This window comes from Aulostomus chinensis, chromosome 22, assembly GCF_037954235.1.
Source record: "Aulostomus chinensis isolate RoL2024-O1b breed Wild chromosome 22, RoL_Achi_v1.0, whole genome shotgun sequence".
Taxonomy (NCBI): Eukaryota; Metazoa; Chordata; class Actinopteri; order Syngnathiformes; family Aulostomidae; genus Aulostomus; species Aulostomus chinensis.
This window is the reverse complement of record NC_141341.1, coordinates 8,417,972-8,444,905: the sequence shown is the minus strand read 5'-3', so window position 1 is coordinate 8,444,905 and position 26,934 is coordinate 8,417,972. Positions and strand designations below refer to the sequence as shown.

Genomic DNA, 26,934 nt, shown 5'->3' with positions numbered 1-26,934 from the left:
ATCAGTAGTCACACAACAGGAACAATAAGGAACCACTGTTAGCTTTCCAAAACAAAACAAAAAAAACATGCATGACATGTAGGGAAGGAATGGTGTCATAATGATGTTTTATTTACAGTTATATTCTCTTGCACGTTGACAGGTCATTTAATGTTCATGTTTGTACAAGCAGTAGCACTCATCGCAACCCATAATTCAACGAAACCTGTGTGACCTTATTGCAAATCTATAGCCATTCTCACAGCAGCCATTCTGACATGTCATTACTGGCTCAACACAGGTGTAATTAATAACATCAGTTATGGCCCTGTGGCTTTTAGCTGTCACTTCACTATTAACCCCCCCCCTCCCCCCAAAACAAACAAAAAACAAAAACCTGAATGTGCGTGTACATGATGGCTGCACTGCCGTCTTGGCTCTCAGGAAACACAAAGACGACACGATAAATGGCAAAATTAGGCAGATTTAAAGTGTAAGAATGAATGAAAACAATCCATATTCATGCAAGAGTGGAAGGAATTTATCCCACAAGAAAGCATACTGCTGCCAAGGCGATATGACATCATCACCTCCGGTTCTGGATCAGTTCTCAAAACTGAATCGATTTGTCCTGAACCTTGACATTCTGTCATCCTACCAAATTGAATCAAAACCCAACTTTTTGAGTTGTCCCGCTGACACATGGACAGAGGAACGCTGGTAATCACATGGTACTTCCATGGCAGAGTTGATAGCCCCCCTGTTATGTTCCCTTTTTACTAAAATGATTGAACAGCATAATTATGATGCTACAGATGATGATGACGATGATGATGATTATAATAATGATGGAAAATGAGCACACCTGGTTATTTTTAATTTAATCACTTACAGTAAGGATGAGTAATTTGTGTTTTTGTTTTTTTGTCAGGGCTGGACAATGTGGCCTGACAATAATATCTTTTTTTTTTTCCCTGTTATATCTCAATACATGAAATGTACTTTGAAATCTCTGGTTGAATTGTACACCTTGATGCCTACAGCAAATCATTGTGATGGTCTCATTCCAGTATAACTGAATTAAAATATACTTCTTTCCGTGCATACTTTTTCAAACTTGTGTGAAAAAAGGAAGAAATTACAACCAAGTGAAATTTAGCAAAACAATATATAATCAAACTGGGAAACCAGGTGTGTTGCAGGTTGTACATTTAATTTGGAGGGGAAAATGGGAATACTTTGTTGGTGCTTCTGTGTAAATGAGGTTACTGAATATTTAACAAATACGCCAAGACCGCTTCCCTGTTCTTCCGTCTAAGCCTCAGTATAAGCAACAGGATTTTGGTGCGCACTCAATCAACTGATACATTTTAGTTCAATATATTTGCGCTCTTTTGAGCTGAAGTGAAGTATTTTCTCTGCTGAACTCTGTAGACACTACCTGCATTGCTCGTGCCACACCACTGGCTTACACCTCGGTACCACTGGCCTTTTAGAGAAAAGAAGAGTGATGCAAAAGCCTGCAAAAACTGGCAGAAATGCAGTGTAATATTGTAGCATCAAACTATGTTCATATGAACTGCATTCTCTCTATTCTATATCTTGTTAGAAAATGTCAAATCAATATATCTTAAAAAGTCATTCTACTGCCCAGTCAGTTATATTCCTAAATGGTGAGTAATAGTGGAGCCATTTGTCGCTTTCACTTGGCCAGCCAGGTTTCGGTGAACAAATGTTCTTGGTACTGTGCATTAAAATGACATTTTAAAATGATGCAACCCCCCCAAAAAATGACCTGATATTGCAAGTGCATTTAGATTTTGTGTTATTTATGACTTCAGAGTAGACCTGGTTGTAAATAAGCCACTTACCAATTCATGAAAAGCCATTTCTTTACTCACAAAGACTTAAAACCTTTTAAAGCGATTGCTGACCTAAAGGTTCAACTTCACTTTATCACCACTGTTGCTGTACCGGGGCAGATATTTGAAGTTTCACACATCGTATTGGGAGCAAATCTTACACAAACTAACCCGAACTGTCAAAAGGGGAAATTCAATGAAATGGTACTGATCTTGTGATTTCTTTGGAGCAATTAAAAATGATACTAATATCATGTACAAACAGCGGCTCTGTCGCCTCACAGCAAACAGGTTCGCGCTTCGAGTCCCGGCGCCAACACGGGGTCTGTCTGTTTGGACTGTGGGAGGAAGCTGAACATGGAGACTCCAAAGACATCAAGAGGGGACGAGGCTGATTGATACTCTAAATTGACTGTAGGTGTGACTGTGAGTGTGAATGGTTGTCTGTCTCTATGTGTTGGCCCTGCGATGGACTGGAGACCTGTCCAGGGTGAACCTCGCCTCTCGCCCAAAGGCAGCTGGGATAGGCTCCAGCCCCCCCGCAACCCTTAACAGGATAAGCAGTAGAAAATGAATGGATGCATGGATCATGTATATACAGTTACTTGGAGATAAATTTTAAAAAGTATACAGGCAAAATAAAAACAATGTACAAAAAAAGGTTGAAAAAATTAGCATACAGTAAAAACAGGTTATCCTTAAAATGAGTACAGATCAAATCAGGAAATGTTGGTTGATAAAAGTCAACCTAGATGAGATGTGAGCCTTTTCCTTACCCAGTGAATTAAATGTCTATTTATTTGTGCATTATTGACAAACTGCAACAGCTAGAAGTTCTTACTTTTATATCTAGCAAATTTGAATTCATACATTCTTTTTCACTTTTTTTTCTTCTTCAGAGTGTCTTTCACATGTTGACCTCAGATTTAAAACCACTTCTGAGAAAAAAAAAAGTTGTAAGCTTTGGGCAACTCTTAAGATGTTGACTTTACACTAACCCCTGACATTTATCTGTAAGAGTGACTCACATTAACAAAACACACACATACACAGGCTGTCACACTCTTGTGGAAACAAACACACACACACACACACGCACACACACTTGGTCTTTTTAAGGCCTCGTGGTCTAATGTGAGCTGTCAGCTCTGCCACATTGTTTTGACTTGTTACAAGGAATAGTGCTGGAGGCTGGAGGCATGTTTGTGTGTGTATATGGGTTTTATTTTATGTGTGCATGTCAAATGAATGCATGTGTACATTGTTTCCTGCGTGCACAATGGGTTCATGTAGCTGAAACACAAGAGATGTGTTTAGCATATGTGCGTGTCCATTTATATCATGCTCATGCAGTCTACCCAACAAAATGATAACACTGGACAGATATTTTGCTCGCTCTTTTCATCCCCTGTTTTTGGTTTTCGACAAAAGAACAGATCAGACAGAGCCCCCCCCCCCCCCCCCCCACATACACACACATATGGACATATAGTATACACCCACGCACAAACATACACACCCGGATTCCTTTAAGTCAGAATATACTCAATTGTTGAGAATTTCAATGAGAATGGATGTCTTTCTATATACAACAACCTCTAAAGGAGATCACGTTCACATAATCTACTTCATCTCTTTCCTCCTTCCAGTAAGATCTTTAAATTGGTCATCTCACATCTTCATATTGATAATCTGATAGACGTATTCCTTTCTTCCTGCCTTCATGTCTTTTCCATGTGGGCCTAAATGCCAATTGTACAATCTGATAAAGACCTGCGAAGAGTGAGAAAGGCCCCGGGGCAGGATGTGCACCCTTTTCAAGCTGCATGGAAAGAACATCACAGTGGGTGAGACGTCATACAGATGCGGCGTAGTTAAGGATCAGAGATCTGGTGGTGAAATGGCCTGGTGTTTTACACACTGCATACAGTAAATTTATTTGACAATTTACTAGGGTTGGACAAATTCTAATGATTTATTTCACCTGAAAATGATCAAAACCTCCTTTCCATGATGTTTGCTCCATTTTTCAACCCTACCTAATGAAGGAAAACCCTTTAAATCAAGTTTTGGAAGGAATCAATGGTGGCCAAACAAGGGCTTTTATGATTGGAGTCAAGTGCTGTGGCTGGTTGGCCTGAATTGAGACCCCACTGGGCCTGAGCATCAGCAGGTTATTTCATGAAGATACCATTTTAAAACATTATTTAACCGCAGAGTCAGTTAGCATGTAGCTCCTTAACTACATTTCAGCATTTCCTCTGCTGCTCTGAGGTCAGAAGCTGCAACATGCTATCTTCATTAGCCTGATCATCTTGTTTAGATCTGAAATAAAAGGGTATGTGTGTGTATGTTTGGGGGAATGGTAGGTGGAACAAACAGTATGAGGAGGTGGAATGATCTCTTGAGGAAAGTATCGATAAAACATGTCACAGCTACTTTCAGTTTGCCTGTAAGCAGAGCGCTTAACCACCAAATGCTCTCATGAATGTTTGCAGCGTGCATCAATAACAAGTGTTGGAATCTGGCTGTAGTGGGCAGCCCCCGGGTCTGAATATACTCACACTCTGAAATGAAGCAAGGATTTGCTTTGTAACCCTTCTTTGGATAAGAAACACTTAAAAAGAAACTGTGAAATTGAGGTCAGAAAAAAACCTGAGATACCTGGATGCTGAAGACAAATTGGCAGCTGCGACTTTGCCTTGACCTTCATATTGGCTTTTAAGATACAAGAAGTAGCATCTCTGTCTACTACTGTCACTCCTCTAGTCTCTCTTTTTTGGTACTCTCATCATAGTGGCACCCGTTGCTATCTCAGCAGCTATCTGTAATGGGCACAGCATTCAAAGCAAAGCAGTGGTGTTTGTGTCTGGGTGTTAAGTGTCTCTGTATGCCTGCCTGTGTGTATGTACATCCCTTGTCAAATGTCTTCATAGCCTGCCATGCTTTCTTGTCTTGGCTGTCTCTTGTGTTCTCTCCCTCGCTCTCTTGCTCTCTCCCTCTCCAAGTCCTCCAGAGTTGCCTAAAATCCTCCTTTCAGTCAATTGAAACCATTTTCAAGTCTAGCACCCCTGAGCCCCTGCAGGCAATGTGTATGAAAGTTTGCATTTGAATATGTGTGTACATGTTTATGTGTTTAGACTGCAGGCTGGTCGTGATTGCTGTGAAGCAGAAGCTATCAGTTTATGTGCAGCTCTGCAACAATGTGGATGATGTGTGTGATAAACTGCGTAATTAAGCCACAGTAAATTATCGTGGGTGGATACGGGGGTGTGGTTGGGTGGTTGGGTGGGTCAGGAGTCCATTAAAACAGGTCATGTGAATCCCGACTTTCCACATGATAATTAAACTAGTCTGTGTTTAAATATATGAAACACAGAAACCCATGATAGTGCAAGACTTGACAATGTACTGCATGGCTGTACTGTTCTAATTAATATATATATATATATATATATATACTTTGCTTGCATATAGGTCGCGAAGCCCTGATTGCTTCACAACATAGCCCATAAACATCACCACTGACCCTATGTGAAGGTACTAATTGTTTTTCTCTGTGCAACACAGCATCCTTGATTAACTCAGTTTCCCCAACAAAGGGCTGAGATTACAGAAATAAACAGCATATCATGTATTTGAGGTTCGCTGCAATGATGTAAAAGTTGAAGAGCGAAAGTCGTTCCTTCATCCATGAGCAGGACTAGAGATTGGAATATACCTTCAGAATTAGATTGCTTGGTTCTGTCATTGCAGAGTAAAACACATCAAAACCTTGGTTAGCAGCAAATTCCTCCCACTGGCAGCATTGATGGGAGTAGGAACTAAAAGTGGACTTGAAGTAAATATGTAAACATTCATATGAACCCACATAAATTCTTCCATAAACAATCATTTATCGTCAGTTGAAATACCAAGGATAACAGCAGTTATAAATACAAATATATTACACGAGTCCATGCAGCCATAGTGGAGGTATGTGATGCATCTAAATGAAAACCTATGGCTCCTTTTAGGAGGTGGAGACATTTCACCATGAAACAGATGTGTGCTTTTCCCCCGCAGTTCTCATACTTACAACGGAATATATTACCAGTCTCTGTGCTCATCTCCTCCCGTGTATTTGCACAAAACTCCCACTTTTCCTTCAACCCTCCCATAAATGCATATGAATGAGTGCTCCCGCAGCAGGCAGAACACTGTTTCAGGCACACACCATCTATTAATCCCGACTGTCACACAAGTACACTTAAAACAGTGCTAACTTGTTCGGACATCTGTGTCTTATTGTCAAGATGGTGTTTGCATCCCTTCTTCCTTCATATATATATATTGTCACATGACTACTCCTGCTCTGTATGCAGGACCTCATGGACATGCACGCGCTCTGTTTCTTCAACCTTTCCTGAGCTGTAACGGCCATGTGATTACATCACGCTTGTAGAACTTTACTCCCATTGATACTGTAGAACGCTTTTACTATAAACACATTCGCCTTGTTGTTTATTTCCGAGACAGAGCACTACAGCGTAGTAGTTTTCCCGCCTCACAAAATCGGAGTTACAACATACCCAGTGTCATATGGTGGAAACATTAACGTGGCGTAGTTCATTAGTATCGCTTTTAAATGAAGAATTTAATTATCTCATTATCCAGATGCTTTTTTTTCTTTATTTAATTATTATTGGCATCGATGAAAAGTTTTAGTGTTTAAAGACCTAATTGTTGTTTCAGAAAATGTCGTTAGCATTACAGCGGAAGCATTTAGTGACACATACCCACGCCTGAACGTTGTTTGAAAGAATTTCATTAGAATTGGTTTTAATGGGGAGTTTTACTGTGTCTTTTTAATTGTTTTGTCAGAGGAGGAGCATTTAGGCATCAAATAAACAGCTGGAAATTCCTAACAGCCAAAGGTTAGTCATTTTTGGTTTTACGGTCTCTTTTTTTTAATTAAAGTTTGCCCATCTCTTTTATTTCAAAATTTTCCATTGCTCATTAAATATTTTCTTTCTCTGATGCTTATTTAAAAGGGAAATGTAATCTCATCCCACCTAAATGACATGATTTGAATTTGGACACACAGAAAAAAATTCAATCCCCCTGAACTAAGCAGTATTACTTTAATTCCCAGAAATCTCAGAGGCTTTTCCACCTGAGCAAGCAACATATCTGGGGCAAGTTGCAGCAGGATGCTGGGTAGACTCACAGCAGGTGTTTCCACAGGTGTGGTTTCTGACGCAGTTAAGTTAATTAAGTTAATTCTTTAATTAAACAATTAATTATCCCATCATCTCATCCCGTATGCCATTATGGCCATTGCACTACACTCGGCCTCTGTCCAAATACTCCACTTGGCCTCAGATGATTTAAATGAGTGCATCTGTCTGCAGGTTGGATGGATGGATGAAATAATGAAATGAGGGGGAAAAATGATGGTTGTGCACAGTGATGGTGAAAGGCTGGATGTATGGGTTTGATGGATGGATGAGGAAGGGGGTTCACGTTTCATGAATCCTGGACCTGTTCACTGAAATATTCCCAGTGCTTATCAGCAGGTGGATTTACTACCCTATATTCTCTTTGATGTCACAGCTCACATTCTTTGCCATTTTTAGGTTAATTAAAATCCTGCAGGCTTTTTGAACATCAACTCTCCTGTATATTTGACCCGGTAACACCAAAAAATTGCAGAAATACCAGTCATTTTTAGTTTTACAATGTGTGTTGAAAAAAGGGGGGGGGGGCAAAGAGAAGAGCTCAACAGTACTCTGGATGTGCATTTCAAGCATGTTAATCGGATATTTGCTGGAGACCATGAGAATGTGAGTCAGTGACCCTCCCTAGCATGGTGCAAACAGTGTTTGTGGTCGCTATTGCAGCAAGACATCATAAATTTAGGCTAAAGCTGTGGTACTGCAGTTATCTTTCATGCTAAACTAACTCCTGGTCAAAGCTCCACAATGTAAACAGTCAAGAGACTGTCCATGGTGAGCAGACCTGAAAGACTGGTCTAATCCATTTTGTGGAACCATTAATGGACAGTGTAATGGATAGGTATCACTGGCTTGTTGTGGTTAGCGGTTAGCCTCGTTAGCTCTGTCCTCTTATTGTGCTTCCAGTGATTCAGCTGCCCTTCAGTTAGTTTTTAACGCCTCAAAGTTAAAGGAGGGTATTTTTCACAGCTAGCTGAGGGAAAGTTCAGTTCCTGATATAAATGACATTATTAGACGGCGGTTGCAAAACAGCATTTAGCGGATGACTGTTGCCTTGTGACTGTAGTAACATACTAAAATCGGTTGCCATTTCTAATGTTTTATTTTTATTATTATATATTATTTTTTATTATTAATAATACACTTTATTTTTATGGCACCTTTCATACAAAAACTGCAGCTAAATGCTTTACAGCGAGGACAGAAGAAGATTCAAATATGTTAAAATAGAATATTGAAAATAAGATCAAATATTATAGAATGGAATAAAAATAAATTACAATCAAAATGAATAATAGTAAAAAAAAAAATCATAAGCCAGGTATGTTCTCTTTTGATATAATTTTACTATTGGAATATTCAGAATCATTCTAAAAATATGCAAAACGTCTATGTGGAATGACTTGTGTTTTCAGACATAACCCGGGAAAACTAGATTTGCATTGATCTTGAAATGTAGTCGGGCAAACCCAACCCATCACGCGCACACACACACACACTCACACACACACACACACCCTTTCATCTTCCCCCCTGTCTGTATCACCTCTTTGGATATAGAAGTCATGGACAGCTAATGTCAAACCACCAATTACACAGTCAGTCACTTTTATCCTCTCCCCCTTTCTTGTTCTGCGCCTCACACTCCCACAGCCACCCGCTAACACACATACAGAGACACACAGGGAGACACACACATACAACGGTTCCAGTGTCAAGCTCTTTTATTTATCAGTTACGAGCAACAACAAGTGTTACAGCATAGCAATTACCAACAGACCAAGACCTTCTGTTTGTGCATATGTGTGTATTCACGCTGATGTGCAGACCAAAGTTTCAAAGCAGAGATTAACCCATCTGTGCATATTACTAATGCTTCTGCTTAGAAAGAAATGAAGCTTTCCTCTGTCCACACTTGTGTCGCCATCTATACATCCCATCTCCAAGCCTTCCTCTCTCTCTTTCTGTCTTTAATACCATTATTGGAACCATCAGCCAGAGTGGTGGCATTTACTGGCCCCAGACATAGACATGCGGCTACACACACACACACACACACACACACATGCACATGCTGTAGTGTCTATCTGGGCAGGCAGCCCACTGCATGCTAAGCTAATGAGATTGGCAAAGAGCCACATTACCAATATCAGCAGCAACCCTCCTCCCATTCTCTCTCAAATGCACATACACACATGGACATTGAGATTTACACTCTGAGATACAGAATCAAACAGACGCAGAGACACCTAAAGACACGGGCGATCACACAAGAAGAAAAACCAACCACAAAGTTGTGGCCACAAAGATGTTTTCTGCAGTTAAATACAAAGCAGTTTGGGAGGACGGATGAAAAAGAAGGGAGGTATAATGAGCTGGCATGAGTTTAGAATGAAAGGAGGGGGTGGATGGGTGATTGATAAATGGAAAAATATTTTTCCTGGGTTTCAGTAATTAGGTGGCATCCTGGGGTAACTTCACATTTTCAAAGAGTTGTGTTAATTAGGAATCCAGTAAAAGGCATTATTCATCACTTTCTTCAGTATCCATGACCATAATCCGATGTTTTTCCAAAGCAATGCATGATTTCTGACATTAAATATGCAATAAACCCAAAGCATGTTGAGGGAACACGCATCCTGCCGTGTAACAAGTAGGCCTGTCACGCTAACTTTTTAAATTATTTGACACATTGTCTGAGAAATGACCTCAATTAACAACGTCATTGTCATAAAATAATGATATATAATATAAATATTGTCTTGGTAATGCAAGAGGTATGTAATGGTTCTATTTGGGGGGGGGGGGGGGGGTTTCTTTGCTGCCAAGAGAACGGACTGTTTTCACAGCAAACACAGACCCAAAAATCACAAAAGACAGCCAACATCATTAGTGAGCAAAAACTCTGAAGTTCCAGGCTGGATTAAAATGCGTGTCGGGGGGAGATTTTCACTCTGGACCAGATTGAAATCACCATAGGTTTATTAAGTATGATTTACGCGTAAGTTATAATAAATAGATAGGTGCCACACCTTCCTCCTCCCCCCTCCCTCGGTGGATCAGAATCATAGTACAGCAAAGGTGCAGCACTACCAGTAAAACATGTCTTAACATAGTTTTCTAATGACAAAAAACACACTTGTGTGCACTATTATTGCTGCCACTATCAAGATCAGAAAAATTATCAAGGTTTTTGCATTTATATTAAAACAGATTGATGAACAGCCTCAATCCACGTACACAGCACGCTTACATGTAAATCTGCAGTCCCACACTTTACTGTTTAACCGTGACACGGTGTCCTAGCTAACATTGTGTGTTCATTGAAGCACTGACATGAAAATTTCATAAAGTGGTGATCCAAAAAACTATGAAAGATTAATTCTGAATGATGCACTTGTTATGGATACAGGCATTCCGACTCAGAACAAAACCACCAGTGTTTATTTGTAGTCTCAATCATGTAAGAACCGGTTTGACCTTGCGAGGGAGAGCGTTTGTGAAACCTGGGAGGAAAAACTCTAGACAAACAAACCCTCATCACTTTTATTAGCAAAAGTAAGAGCAAAAGTAGCAATTTATTTTGTTTTTTAGAATGATTTCCTGCAATGTCTTTCAAAGCTCCCCTTTCATTCGCCATGATGTTTAACTTCTCCAGTGGAAGACTGCCATTCTTTAGGCTGGTTGGATTATTAAGATAACAAATAAAATCTGAGAATCACATGGACATTTTAAGGGAAGCACAGTTAAAGATAGTTCAAATTAAATATCTGGCAGAATGAGATTAAATGGTGTTACAGCTCTTTTTTTTAAATTGTCAGAGCTTCCTTGTCAAACCGAATCTGTAAACGTGTGCGTTCTGCTCTGTGTTTGTGTGTGTGTGTGTGTGTGTGTGTGTGTGTGTGTGAAAGAGAGAACACTTTTACTGAGGCTTTTTGCCACTTTATCTGTGGTGTCTGTCAGCTTTTTTTTCCTCAAGTCATTCATCATTTATTGAATGAAATAAATGTTTCACAGGGATCCTGCAAAAAAAAAAACAAAACGAGGGAATATTGTTCAATTTGGGCTGAGAGCCGAGTGAAAATGTCCCAACACTTAAAATTTGCATAACTTCATTTTTAGGAAGTGATGTGCGTGCTTTTCAAGGAAACATTCGGCTACTATTCATTTTTGGGTTTTTTGAATATTGCATGTATTACAGTTACTGAATATTTCATGGATGAATGGATACTTTCGAATTATCAGGAAACCAGTACTCAGTGTAATTAATAATAATTACCATTGTCATTCCTGAGTCTTCTGGGCTTCATGACACAAGAGAATAGAAAACAAATTCATGGTGAAGTTGTGAGTTGATGTGGTGAATGCAAGTCAGTATTTTATTTTTATATATAAAAATATGAGGCTGCACGGTGGTGCAGTGGTCTGCACTGTCGCCTCACAGCGAGAAGGTTCCAGGTTCGAGCCCCTGTTCAGGCACGGGGTCTTTCTGTGTGAGTCTGCATGTTCTCCCTGTTCCTGTGTGGGTTCTCTCTGGTACTCCAGCTTCCTCCCACAGTCCAAAGACATCAAGAGGGGACGGGGCTGATTGATACTCTAAATTGAGAGTAGGTGTGGCTGTGAGTGTGAATAGTTGTCTGTCTATATGTGTTGGCCTTGCCATGGACTGGTGACCTGTCAAGAACCCCGGTGATCCCCACCTCTCACCCAAAGGCAGCTGGGATAGGCTCCATCCTTTATTTCATCCATCCATCCAACCTGCAGACATCCTTTCTGGCTTTCCTTTTATCCCCTGGTACTTCTCAACCTTCTTGTGTTCCTTCTTCCTGATGCTAAGGTCAGCTGGTATTGCCACATCTGCCACCACGACTAAGTTTAGTTGGTTTGCCAGTAGCTGTTTGTCAGTCTGGAAGCTGAAGTCCCAAAGCACCTTTGCCCTCTTGTTCTCGACCACTTTTGGTGGTATGTTCCAATGGGATTTGTGTAATTCAGGTCCATACCGCGTACAGATGCTTCTGCACTCTATCCCTGCCTCTTGGTTGTGCCTGTCCATGTACGCTTTTGCGGAGAGCATCTTACACCTCGCTACAATGTGTTAGACTGTCTCAGGAGCATCCTTACACAGCCTGCACCTTTGGCCTGATCTGGTGTGGTAGACCTTGGCCTCTATGGCTCTTGTGCTTAGGGCCTGCTCTTGTGCTGCCATCATGAGTGCCTCTGTGCGGTCCTTCAGTCCAGGATGTTCCAGCCGTTTGTAGGTCTTCTTGATATCAGCCACTTCCTTGATGCAGTTATATAAGCTTTGATGCAACTGTGAAGGGATTCTGCTCTTCCATCTCAACTGTTCATCTGCAATACTTGGGGTACAAAATCTCCCTTGTGTATCCACCTCTGGTTTTCACTCTCCACACACCCACTTCTTCCCTTTTTCATCCCTCACTTTCACCTAATTGCCTCTATACCCTTCTTTTTCCATTATTCTTTACTTACTCTGCATTTATGCAGCTGTTTTTTTTTCTTGTTGTTGTTGGCGCCCCCCCCTCACACTTTGACAGCCCAGCCCTCTGCCTGTTGCTACGGTTACCAGTCAGAGGAAGGGAGGGAGGGAGGGAGCGGAAAAAAGGACGAAAGCAAGAAAAGGAGAGAAGGAGAGGAATGAGTGTGGGGTAAAAGGGAATGAGAGATGGGAGATGTGGAATTATGTCAGTGCGTGGGCTCGTTCCTTCTATTTGGATTAAACAATCATGACAGTTAAAGTAACAAACTGTCAAACTTTGCTGTTTTATGAAAGAGTTTTCAGTCTGAAAAATATACCTCTGCCCTGAATTCACCTTGATATATGCTCATCTGCTTCACTGTGCTTACACTCACACATTATCTGAATAAGGTGTTCTTGTATCGCTGAGAAAGCCTTTCAGGGATTTTTAACTGTAATTGACAATAAATGGACAGTAAAATAAATGCTTTGTTGTTAATGAGAGCATTAACTAAATAGTTTACTGGGTTGCTGTCCAAGTCTTCTTAATTGGCTTGCAGTGTGTTTCTTCAGTTATAAATTGGGGGGAAAGCTTTATGTTGGTGGGACCTTATCACTGCTCCTCCAATTATTTTTTTTTTTAGATTAATTCATGTTCTAGTCCACAGGGTGTAATCTTGACATTTCTTTTATTTGCCCATAGCAAAATATATTAATTTCAAGACAAAGACGAATTTGTGTCCTTATTGAAGAGGCAGGAAGCTACTTATGAAACTGATTGATCAGCCAATGGGTTGGTTCAATTTTTATATGAAAGTAACAGTGTGAGCTTTTTATTTTTACGGCTTCGATACACATCTTGATTCATTTTCAAGGATGTGATGCAGCTGAATACATTTTATATAGCCAATGTTTTGGTTCAATATGATTAAAGCCCTTAATGAAATGAGACAAAATGAGACAAAATGTGAATCTTTGAAACATCTGAATCAATTAAACACACAATATAGCTTTGAACCTACTGTTCTAATCATGAGCCACGAGGAGACATTTGCAGCAGTTAGTCTGGAGACAAAACTGGGAGGCATTTGTGGATTTGTTGTGTTCTCATTTCCCAGCAAGTCCTCATAAATCGTAAACTCCAAGTTCCAAGTTACTGTGCATATCCAACGATCTTGTGAAAACAGCCACAAAGCAGTTGCGATCACCGAAAAAGAAATGTTGCAGCTTTCTCCACCTGGCAATCTTGAACATGTCTTGATCAATCCATATATTGCTCCCTCCAACTCTGTATACGGATCATTCTTACCTTTTTTTTGAAGTCATGTAGCCTCTTTCCATGTGATCTTAATACAGCCGCTATCTCTGTTGCTACAAAGGTTTCCACCAGCTGTACTGAGGACTGAAATGCTGCTTTCTGGGGAGGATGGGGCCTGGAATTTCATAACTATACACTGATGAAAACATCATAATTCTGAATATTCTATCTCACCAAAAAGATCCCTGTAAATACTATGCACTGTTCCTTTAAGTAGTTTTATAGTGTATTCAGTATAATAGCATTCACTTGCTTCCTCAGTGAAGCAGAGTGAGATTCTTGCATATGTGGTGTGTCCTGCCTGCAGGTTTGAATCGGTCACCCAGGTGTCTGCAACCCTACTATCTTAAACTGTGAACTGTTTGTTTTTCTGTGTATGCCTCTACTGACACCGGAGGGTCGGAGGTAAAAACATAATTTCTCCCCAGATCAATAACGTCAAAGACTTCTCCGAGTTTATAATGAGCTTCCCAAGGCGGAGATTCCTGAAGTAACTCAATTTGATCCAGGCCAGTGAATTGTTCATTTTTGTTACTGCTTTCTACTCATTAACCACGTCACTGTCATAACTCATCGGTTTGACGCGGCTGTCTTCGGGGTTCAATTTTATGAATTAATCATTATCTGGAAAGAATCAATTCTTAGTCTAGACTGCGTGTGATCAATCACAGTAGCAATGAGTTGCTGTAGCCGTGTACATACACAGCAATCAATCGACAGCAGTAGAGTCCAACTTGCTCTCCAATTAAAACTACACATGCTGGCAACATTTGTATGATAAAGAAAAAGACGAAAACATTATGACACAGAGATGGCAAAGTCTGCGTCTTTATTTAACTCACGATTAAACAAAGCAGACACCATTTGCAGCTTTCATAAATTTCCTGAAGTTTGACTGGTTTGCAATGTACAGAGATAGAAAAGATAAAAGCGTCCTGTGCCATCAGGGGGCTCATATTACACTGAAAAAAGTATAACCCCCCCTTAAACTAAAAAAAATGATGTCCAAATATCACATCTAAATTATTTGACTTCACAGAAACTAAACTTTAAGACTTCCACTGACCCGATTATTTTATGTTGATGTAAACAATAATTCTTTATTTGAACCAACCTTAATTTTTTTGCCTTGATCCAAATTATTTTCTTAACATTTTAGTTACTGAACCAAACTATTGAATTGAAATTGAACCAAGCTAATTCATTTGATTTTAACAGACTTAACATATTTACATTGACACCAGTTAATTAATTTAAGTATAATCAAACTATCTTTCTCACATTTTGTTTGACTTCAAAAATAAATTTTATTTCCCATCTTGTAAACTCTACACAAAAAGACACTTGGCCAACAGATTACTCTAAATATATTTATTAATCATTAAAACACGAACCCCCTTTAAAAGGAGTCTTTGTAAACATGGTATCTGAAGTTTTTTCAGAATAGACATTAACTGTAATGACGTTAACAAGTGCAAGTCAGATAAAAAAAAAAAAAACATTGTCTACAAAGCAAATTAACCAGCAATTTAACCAAGACAAACACACTGTAGCAAGCCTACACACAGGCGTATGAAATGTAATTAAATGAAATATTGCTTTCTCAAAGCAGTGTTGACCCACAAACTAACAGATTTTAAACACTTACTCAAAGCCATAATGGTTACAGCACCCATGGCTAGGTGCAACAAATTGCAAGTGGTGTTCTCCCTCTTATCAAATGCTCACTAACAGTTTGTGGTACAGTCTACCTCAAGATAAAAACACATGTTAAGGTGCAACCACTGTGGTCGCTGCAAACACACAAGCACATCTACACATTCCACACACTACTGTGCAGTGTGGAGTTCACTATCTAGCTTGCGAATTTTGGAGCTCATCTTGTTTGAACCAAGCTCCACCGGGATCTTCTGAAGAGCCTCAAAGGTGAACCTGAGCCCCTGTGGATATTCCATGTTAAGAGCATAACAGAGTCCGAACAGCATTACCACTCCAGTTGCCACAGAAGGTAACTCACTGAGGACTTCCACACCATCAATGATGATCCCAGTCTCTTTGGGCTGTTGTAGAAGGCTTGAGTTCTCTCTTAATACGAAGACCGCCATGGTGGTACTCCTCAGCTCTTGCTCGGCTTCAGAATCTTTCTCGGACATCTGAAGTAAAATTTAGAACAAAATTTCAAAATGAACAACTGATTGACCATCAAATCCAATGGCAGAGCAGTCAAGCTTCTTCTAGGATTATTACAAAACTACATCTTGTGTCGGACATACCATGTATTCTTTTATCAGGTCCTCAACACGTTCTCCCAGGTAGATGATGAGGAGTTTGAGGACACACTCCCTTCTAACATCAACATCGGCATCCTGTAGGGACAGTGACATTTATTTTTACTGTGGATATGGAGGATGGGCAAGTTTTTGAATTCCCAGCTCTACCACAATCCTGGACTAGTGAAATAGTTGTGTTTTATGGAATGAATAACCAGATTGTGATATATATATGTGTGTGTATATATATATATATATATCTCAATCTCAATCAATAAAACGCAATTGATTTTTTGCACTGGTACCTGAGAGCTACCATGTACAAAAATATGCCAAAATGGCACATTTAGTTGGCTTAGGCATAGCTGTACTTGTTTTTTCACATTTTAACCATCTACTTTTACACTGAACTGATTTTACATGAACAATTTCTTTTTAATTTAGGCTACTATATCATGATTAGGGATGAGACGATTAATCGTACTTGCGGTTAATCACAATTAAAAACGTTGCGATTAATTAATCGTAAAATAATCACACCATCAAAATCTGTAATTGTCTCATCCCTAAACATGATTTAAGGATTATTTACACTTAATTTTTTTCTAGGTTAGAACTGAAATTCACATTTTCTGCTGCATTTCAGATTCATTTTCTCTGAAACACTAACACATGGATTCTGACACTTGTAGCAAACTCACATATATTTGTCACAGGTAACAAGCTATTCATACAACCCTTGTAATTGTGAAGATATACCCCATTTATTTAGGGTATACCATTTTTCAACAGGAGGCAGAAAAATTTGTTATTAAGAGGTTAAAAAGACACAGCATTTGCCAAGTACGGTAAGGAGACCTATCTGCATCAGACAAGGGCTAAAATAACTTGTCAGTAGTTAATTCTGTACATCATACCTGATCAAGAAACTCCAGGATGGTGGCCGTTTTTGCTTTGGTTGACCCTCCCTTCTTTCTGATAATCTTCAGTAGCTGCGTGGAGTGCTTGTCCAGCTGGGCCATGAATCTCGCTAGCAAGGGAACTGCAGTAACCCGCAGAAACTCTGCATTGATCTGTAAGTGAGGAAGCATTTTTTTAATTGACAAGACAAACTTGGCACAAGCATTCAAAAGAACAATATCAAAAGTTAGAATTCTTAAAACACTATAAATACCCCTAAAAGTCATTTAGGTCCCATTAGAGTGTATGGTCTATAACAATTACGAAACAATGATTTCCCATTTAGCTGTGTTTTAGTTATGATTTGTTGTTTTTGTAGACCATTCCATGTCTTGGATGAACAGGGGCAATTAGCATGGATGCATGGATAAGGGTGGCGCCTACTATGAAATCGGTGGTCAATGCGATAATGTTTTAGTAGCTCAGATTGTTCTGAAAATGACAGAGTGCAGTCTTTGCATTTCCACATTCGATAACTGTGAAAACAAGGGAAACAATTGAAAATTCCCTTGCAGATGATTCAATCAACAGAACTAAAAAGATTAAAATAATATTTTTTTATTTTTATTTATTTTTTAAGTAGCCCATCTGCTGCTATTAAAAAGTATAAATGAGTGAGGGTCTAGTATACAGGGTGATGAAATGGTTAAAGAGGTCATGTGCAGTGTTAATGCAGAATATTACCTTTTTGGGTTGGATGATAGATGGACACAGGCTACAGCCAACTGAAGGAACATAAAGATTTTGTGGTTCTGAAAGAATACAGAATGAAATAAGCAATTACTACTCTCTGAAGATCACATAATACAGAAATTAAGATAATATAGTCACTGCAAAATATGGATAAAATATCAAATTAAATAAAGAAGCCACATGTCCAATAATGTACCTACACCTACTCTTGCTGGATTACAGATTTTTTTTTTTCTTTTTCTGTCAGTTCTGCACTGGTTAACTGTTTTTTGCGATGTAGGCCTGTATACGCCTCACTAGCTGTCTCAGATGTTAGCCAGTGCAAGTGCGTCTCCATTTATCTTTCTCTAAGTATCAACGCAAAGGGACCGAAAAAAGTCAGTGAAGCGCTGGAGCTGCGGGCGGACACTAAAGCATAGAGTGGTAACAAGTTTGCGAGCCGTAATGGAGAGCCACCTCCATGCTAACTGCGGCTAGCGTTAGCGGCGCTAACGCTAGCCGCGGATGCTAACCATGATGCTAACCACTAACCCCCGCTCCCCTGCTCACAGGTTTTTCTGTTCGGTAACTTACAGCAAAGCACAGGAGGCTGTCGTTGATATCATAGACTATAAATGAGGTTGATATTGGCCCACGGCACTTCAAATGGAATGTATTTCCTTTCCGGTTCTAACAATTGCCGCTTTAAAGGCCAGGGGCCTAGGGGCCGAGAGAACATTTAAAAACTGCCAAGAAAAAAAATCCAGACTAACTTTTATGATTACTATCGAAATGCTTGGATAGTAATAATGTGGCTAGCAATGGCTTTTGACCGGCTTACGTTGCCGATACTCATAAAAACGTTATAAGCTGTATTGGGCATAACATTACTGGTAAATTCTAGCCACTGCTAACTAAATTCATGACGGCTATTGTCCCATTTATAGCTGGGCTGCAAAACTAGACACATGCTCTTCTTTGCAATTTTTACAACGCAGACCACTAAAACTTTAATTAGTAGCGACTGCTTTACTTACTTCCTTTGTAGACGATGTCCACCGTATGTGAAGTCTATGATGTCCACGATGTGAAATGGCGGCATGCAGTGACCTTGTAGTTCACAATGCGCATGCGCAAGTCCTAAGCGACTCAAAACAAATATGTTACTTACAGGATATGAAGAAAAAAATAATAATTTGAACTAAATCAAAATTTTTGATTTGGGTTCTTTTGACGTAAATTTAGTTCAGTACAAATCAAACTTCATGTCTGTAAATTCAAAATAAATGTTTTCCACAATAAAATCAATAACTTTCGGCTGTTTTTATTCCTAGGTATTAGTTTGAATGAACAGCTCCATGTAACACTTTTTAGAGTGTAGAATGTTGGGTTTTTTGTTGTTGTTGTTTGTTTTTTGTTCTCAAGTTTATTTGAGACGCGCTGAAGTGTCATATCTGTGTTTTATTTCAATCTGGCAATCGTGACAGAGTTCTTTTTCACAGATTTGGAAACCCTCTTTTGTTCTTTGAAGTGCCTTAAGATCTTTGCCAGGTTTTAGAAGCAGATATAAAATCTAAGAAATAGGAAATAGATTATAGGAAAGCAAAGTGTGGCCTAATTACGCTTTTCAGTTGCCAGAAAAAAAAAAAAAATCTCAGAAACATACCCAAATGTAAGAAGATCATGGAACTGTCTACCTCCAATGGTATGGCGGAAAGACAAGGAAGTTTGCATTGAGGAAAAAATAAGAATGACTGACTGGGTGAACAAGAGAAGAAGGGATGTTACGTTCATAGTACCTGACTCGTTTGCCTTTCGATCACAGCCCTGCACTCTTGCTCTCTCTCTCTCTCTCTCTCTCCCCATCCATTATGTGTATTTTCATGTTGTTTTTTTATCATGTCCACATAAGAATAGCAGCCTCAAAGGATTGCCTAATAGCTAAATATGACAAGTTTTGGGTTGTTGTTTTTTTTTTGACCTGTCAGGGAAAAAATAGTGTTACGTCTTACAAGTTGTTTTCAAGTGGGCTGGGTGGGAAGCTCACCTTAATTGCATCATATTTTTGTGCTTTTGAGATGTATTTTCTGCAATTTTCTGCATGATTTCAGAGCTCACTTCTGGGCAGCTCCTCAATTCACACAAGAGACACAAACAATTAATGTTAACTAAAGAAAAATTCTGGTAAATAATCCCGTCTCTGTCTAATTTTTGAAGATGTATCTCTTCAGTTTAGCTTCATCTGCTCCCTTTAGAGCTTGACTAGCAGTCGCCTGGAGGTTGCTGTTTTTAAACCTCAGCACTGATAAGAGGACTCGGTCAGAGACTGTGAACAAGCAACATCCATTTTCCACAACATGCTGCTCCCATGAGCAAATATCTTGCTTGCACCTGCAGATGTATTTGCTGGCGTTTATACTGTATGTCACGGGCTTGATACGACAGTGTGGAGCCCAGTAGATCTGACGCATCATGATGCTGGAAGAGCCGATGTGCGCTCAGCCGAATCTGATGTGCAGTTAACTATGGAATAAAGTCACACTTGTTTTTTTTCTCTTTTTTTTTTTGCTCAGTGCAATTTTACATGCGCCACTCAGACACCAGTCAGCTCACTTTAGCACTTCTCATTTATGCATTAAACATTATTTTTAAGTACTATCCTCTGTCTCATCCTGCTGTTAAACTGACATAATGCACAGGCACCATATTGATTCTCAAGGTGCATGTTCTAAGATACAATTGGATTTCTTTGATGGAGCTGGAGAGAGTAATAAGCGTACCATATCTAAGTGGAGAAAATGGGGAAAAACGTCCCCTGTCTCATGTCTCATCTTACTTAGAAAATGACTAAAAGCTTTTAGAGTGGTTGTTAGAGATTTTATATCTCATTAATATTTGTGTAAGGTTTTCATATCTTAGTGATCCTGAAGCAGCTTTTATTGGCAGTGGCAGCAAACACGTGTCATCACCTGCTTCTTTCCAGCTGGATGTTAGCAGGATTGCAGAAAACTGCTGTACCAGTTTTAATGAAACCCAGTGGAAGGGTAGAACATGAGTCAAGGAAGAACCTATTAAATCTGGGGGCAGATCTCATCCCGTTGGGATCCACATTATCATTGGGACAGAATGTTCTGAAGCTACACTGGGGTGCCTGGGAAGGTGTCAAACTGTTCTGTTATTTCACATCTTCACAGCTGCAATTTTCACTTTTTACCCATAATTTCTTGCAAAATGTCTTGCAATAATTACTAAGCACAAAATGTGTGAGCCTTGTATGACCTTCCAAGTGGAAAAAATAAAATCCAGGAAGTAGTAGGATTTAGTTGTTTTAATTTGCACAATTACTCACATGTTCACATCCGAAACAACAAAAACGAGTTAAACAGCTTCTTGGCTCAGCTGAAATTTTCATGTCATTAACACCTTTTGTAAGGGTTTTATATGTCAGGGTTAGGTTTAGTCACTGGCGCGCATATATATATATATATATATATATATATATATATATATATATATATATATATATATATATATATATATATATATATATACACACACACAAACATCTGACTGTAGTTGGAGCCTGCAGCCATTTCAGATCAGCTGATTAGACCTTCAAACACTGAAGTGACATTTGTCAAAATAACTTCTATTTTAAACTAAAAGGTTAGGACTGTGCTACACTGCTGCTGCTCTCATTTACACAATCAAACACAGATAGGCTAATACGATAGTGTTGATAAAAATGTTACACCTTAGACATGCTTCTCTGTACAGTTTAATTTGACTTGGCGGAGGTATATGCTCTAAGGTCAACAGTGTGTGTGTGTGTGTGTGTGTGTGTGTGTGCACGCGTGCACGCAATGTTCTCTGATTTGTGGCACAGTGAAGCAGAACAATTACAGATTTTATCAGGTTGCTCTGCTCCTGACATGCTAGTGGCCTTTCTCTAGTGACAGAGACCGAAGCCAATTAGGATTTAAATATTGTAATTTGCAGCCAGATGAAACATTAATACAGCATCGCAGTGGCATCAGACCAAGCTGACGTCTGTGATGGCAATAGTGAGATTTCGCTCAGCTCTCCCTCAAGCATTGTTTAGATGCACAAAGAACACAGTAGCCTTAATGTCCTTCTTAAGTATTAACTAAGATCCAGAAAACAAATAAGTAGGGAGGACAGTGCCATTTTCTACTGATAAATCACTGTTTACTGGTGCATCGTAAACCTGCATTAGTGTTAACTAGGTGTACCTCATAAATTAGCAAGTAAGTGCATTCATCTTAATAGCTTTCAGCACCCTCTTCATTGTGGTTTTTAAGGCAATGACATCATCACATGAACACACAATGTGGCTCGTGAAACTGGAGCGGCAGGCTCTGAACTACCCCCCCTGCTGCACTGGCAAGGTTAATGAGTTCACGTGTGCCTGGAAATGTGTATCGATTTGATTTCCCCAGAATGAAAAACAAAACCAAAAAAACCCCCCACAAAAGTAACAACAACAAAAAAAAATCCAACAGTGGAGCAGATGAACTGTCGCTTAGAGCGTCGCCATGTTGCAGAGCACTGGTCCCATGTCACTCCATTGTATTTTGATTCATCATAATGAGACTAAACTTCCTGAATCTTCAACCCAGTTAATATCAAAGGTTTCTTTTTCCCCTTTTACCCATGCTCTGAGGCCCTCGGTTTGACAGGAAGTGTTCACTGAATATTCATGTAAAGAGGTCCTTGCAGTGATTTGTGATGCACTTTTGTTGTAGAGAGTTGACTGGGTGAATCTAAATGCTGTTGCTTGAATTGGTTATCTCATACATGATGAGTGTGAGACATGCGCGTCATGCATTTACACATTGTCGTCTAGATAGATAAAGATATACCTGGACTTACTTATTCTAGCCACTCAGTATCAAGTGCTATCGATGAGTTCAGCTCTATCTTTTTTTCTTTTAGGTGCAAAACGCTCATTCAAAATCATGTATTTCCTTTGTCTTTACATGGCAAAATGAGAACACATACCCTCAGTGAGGACGCTACATAGAGAAAGGCCATGAAAATACAGTAGTATATTCATCCATCCATCCGTTCATCCATTTTCTACCGCTTCAACCGGTCATGGGGGGGGGGGCTGGAGCCTATCCCAGCAGCCTTTGGGTGAGAGGCGGGGTTCACCCTGGACGGGTCTCCAGTCCATCGTAGGGCCAACACATAGAGACAGACAACCATTCACACTCACAGTCACACCTACGGTCAATTTAGAGTATCAATCAGCCTCGTCCCCTCTTGATGTCTTTGGACTGTGGGAGGAAGCTGGAGTACCAGAGAGAACCCACGCAGGAACAGGGAGAACATGGAGATGCCACACAGAAAGACCCCGTACTCGAGCCGCGGCTCAACCCCGGAACCTTCTTGCTGTGAGGCGACTGTGCTTGAAATGTCCCTTCTTGAGTGAGAGCCATATATTTGCATATTATCCTGGATGTTTTTCTTCCAACGTACTATGTACTGTTACTGTCACCATGTAACCTCTGAGAATAGATGTAGAACTATTCAATATCGCAAGGACATGATTGTCACACTTTGCACGGTATTGTTCTTGCTCACGATTCTGCAGAATTCCCACTCTGAATGTGCGTAACACTGATTCACACTTCAGCAGTGACACAGAGCTTTTGTCTGTCATAATTGGCCCCAAAGCTATTTTTTGTAAAATCATACCTGATGATAAATGAGTCTCTTTGTGACAGCAAATATTCAAGACACAATCTCACTTTCCATGTATGTACTCTTTCTATGTAGAACATATAAAACAATCCCTCTTTGTCTCCCCTCTGCCTCTCTCCACATTAATTATGAAGCCACTGATATGAGAGAATTTTTCCATCGTCATAATTTTGCAAGTTGGAAATATTAAAAAGTCTTTGAGAGCATGGAAGCTGTGGAGCTGATCGCGGTCTGCCTCTTTTAAAAGATGGAAATTAAAACAGAAACACATTATTTTGATATATTAATCATTAAGTCCTTTCTGGTGCGAAAAAAAAAATCCGACTGGCTTCAGTAATTGATACTCCTCTCTCTTAACCAATGCTTTGTTTCTAAAGAGCGTAATGAGAGAGAGAGAGGTGTGTGTGTGTGTCTGTCTGTGTGTGAGGGAAGCTGCATGTAATTAAAGCGAGAATGCCAGTCCCAAGATTATGCCTTTGTGAGAACATGACGAGAAGAAAGAAAGAGATGAAGGGAAAGAAAAAAAAAAGACATCTGCATTCACGTAATGCTAGTTCGTGTTTTAGTGAATGAGTCTGGGTGGAAATGCTCTCTATATTGTCCTGAAGTGAATGTATATTTGCTTGGCTATTAACTGGACATGGTGTATCAACTTTTTTTAATCATTGCATTGAGCGGGTTTTATATGGTTAATTAAGTAAATTAGTATTTGTTGTGGTGGTTCCCTGATAAGCAATGCGAGCGTCTTCAAAAAGAACAGGGAACACTTGGTGCTTTGATTGCTTGGTGCCGTCCCACCATGACATCCATTTGCACAGCTGGCTCTCTTCACTCTGAATTTTAAAGAGCTGTAGCTGTATAGAGCTTTATCATAAATACATGATCCATGTTCCACACAGAACATACCAGAATATCCTCAACAGATGATGAAAACAATTCCTTCCAACTCCATGACACCGGTCTGGTGTGTCCGCTTGAAATGATTACAACCGTCTCTGGATCGCCTCTTCCAGCTTCACAAGCTTTCTTTTAAACGTTATTAGGAATTTTCTTTAACCACTGGCGTGGGATGAAAATTGATCAAAATCTTCTTGAGCATATCAGAGTGTCAGATGCATGCGGAACGTATCAACATGAATCAAACTTTCCTATTGTACTCACAAGTACACACACTCTCCCCTACACCGGATGCAGTGTGATGATCAATGAGTAAGACATTGAAATGAACATCAAATCATGGCAGCCAGTCACATTTCCGTATCTGTAATATCACATTGACTTTAAGTTCCTAGAAGCGTGCATTCGCTCGTAGGTTGAAAGCTACAAGTTTGATTGGACTCACTGTCGTTTGCAGTACATACTGTATTTCTATAAATGAGCCAGCCTGGCTTTCATCAATCGTGGTTCCTTTGCGGGTGTGATGAAAACTACGAAGGACACACTAAAATACCTTCAAGAGAGCAGTGATATTGTACATGTAATTAAAAAAACCACATGACATGAGGACACAAACAATATATTAAAACAAGGACAATATATAAAACGCAAGGCAAGCTTAAGTTTATAGGAAGAAGTTAGAGTGTGGACACACTTTATTGTCAATTAATCACGATTTTGAAGTTAATTTTAAATGGATATGTGTTGCAGTCAGTGATATACTATAGTAATATAGATATTGTATCATTATTAGAGAAACTGGCAACGTACAGTAACTGGCAACATACAATATTGGAGGAAAAAGCATAAAAACGGAAAGGTCTTTAAGGCTTGGTACATTCTAAGTATCACCTAGAGGGCAGCAGTGACACTGTCCATACTTTTACTGATTGTTTACTCCCTATCAAGTCCCCCCCAACAAACCTGGATTATGACCGTAGTGAGGATGCAGAAATGAAACGTCCTGTCGGCATGTGTCTGCTCCACTTCTCTGTTTGCACTGGATCTAGAGTGTAAAGTGGAAATGAAATTTGAATCTGGAGTGTGAATCATGTAATTGCCCTCTGAGTGAGCTCATCCTGCTGGAGCTGTAATAATTCCAGCTGTCGCTATACTGGAGGATGATGGAGGGATTGAAAATTTTACAGAGTTTATTGTCGGAGAAGGGTTTGAGGATGTGGATGTGTTTGTGGTCTATGCAGGAAAAGAGGACAACATTAAATATCCCACATCATATTAAATGTGTCGTGTGTCGATAAAAAAGGGCGCTGTAGCGAATTGGAGAGAAATATCAGGAGGAACAAAGAGAAAACAGCCACAGAAACAAACTTTATGTACAAGAAAAAGAGCAACGGAGTAAACATGGAGAGTTTTGATGTTCCACTTCAGTCAATTTGCAGTTTCACCTGACTTACCTGTAAGGAGGAGTGGAGGAGGAGGCTTTGTTTATTCTAGCTGTGTATTTGTGTGTCAGATCTCATTAATCAGATTGGAGATGATAACACCCAGCAGATAAAGTCAGCTTTAACCCCCTCAGACGGCTTCTATCTCCCCGCTTTCCCCCTGTCTCATTAATCCTTTGTGCAGTCTTGTACCTGCCAATCAGTGGGGGTTTATATATCTCCACGTATATGGGTGTGTATCAGTGAGCATGGGAGAGGGCTCATTAGATGCTGACTGATGAAATCAATAGTAAATACTCGAGATTCTACAATTACACTCCTACCAGTCAGTTCCCCTTCCTTACTACCTCTCACAAGCATGGGCCTCAACTCTCAAAATAAAGAAATACAGAAATTCTTACATTGTCAAATTCTCGTTGTCACTCACTTCCTCTCTGCAATGCTCAAAAACACACACACACACACACACAAGCATATATTCACTGCTTAGCATTCTTTGTCTGCTCTCACTGACCCACTTTCTTAGAAAGCAGATTTTTAAAAATTCATTACGTATTCCCGTCGCTTCCTGTTCTCACCAAAGTTGTGCAATGTCAGAGGTCTGCCATTTATCCAGGCCCCATAAAAGCCGCGTGCTGCAGTTACTGTAGGAGTCTGCCCTGCAAACATTACGGCTATTATTGTAATTGTACATAATATGAAGCTAGAATTAACATGCATGTGCTTATTTCTTCCAAGGGCTCAGTCTATGCTTTGAGATCTTCCTCGGTAGAATAAATTGGAATGTTCTAAAATTGTACACATCATTGGACTCACTGTCAAATTCACTGACTTGAGACACTAGAAACACTGACGACCTGTCCAGGGTGAACCACCCCTCACCCAATGTCAGCTGGGATAGGCTGCATGCCCACGGCCCTTGACGGATTAGCTGTATAGAAAATGGATGGATGGATGTACAGTATGGAGACACTACAAATAGCATTCACATCAGTGTAGGGAAAACAATGTGGTTTAACCCATGATCTCTTATGTTTGTGCATACATCTGACACATTAATCTCTGCAATTGGACGAGAAGCTGTTAAGAAGATGCAACAAATTCAGAATAAAACA

General features: G+C 39.7%; 1 protein-coding gene and 2 long non-coding RNA genes across 6 annotated transcripts in view; 1 reads left to right on the top strand and 2 right to left on the bottom strand.

Moving 5' to 3' along the window:
- Positions 1–26,934, top strand: part of LOC147240602 (CUB and sushi domain-containing protein 3-like) — a 350,230-nt gene that overhangs the window by 46,229 nt on the left and 277,067 nt on the right. The gene's annotated exons all lie outside the window — the stretch shown is intronic.
- Positions 15,735–16,211, bottom strand: LOC147240604 (uncharacterized). The gene is made up of 3 exons (XR_015111106.1): positions 16,125–16,211; positions 15,869–16,004; positions 15,735–15,791 (listed from the first exon to the last, which is right to left on the bottom strand). It is a non-coding gene; the product is annotated as an uncharacterized LOC147240604 (long non-coding RNA).
- LOC147240603 (uncharacterized) lies at positions 16,787–19,066 on the bottom strand. Its single transcript, XR_015111364.1, has 3 exons — positions 18,791–19,066; positions 17,766–17,833; positions 16,787–17,194 (listed from the first exon to the last, which is right to left on the bottom strand). It is a non-coding gene; the product is annotated as an uncharacterized LOC147240603 (long non-coding RNA).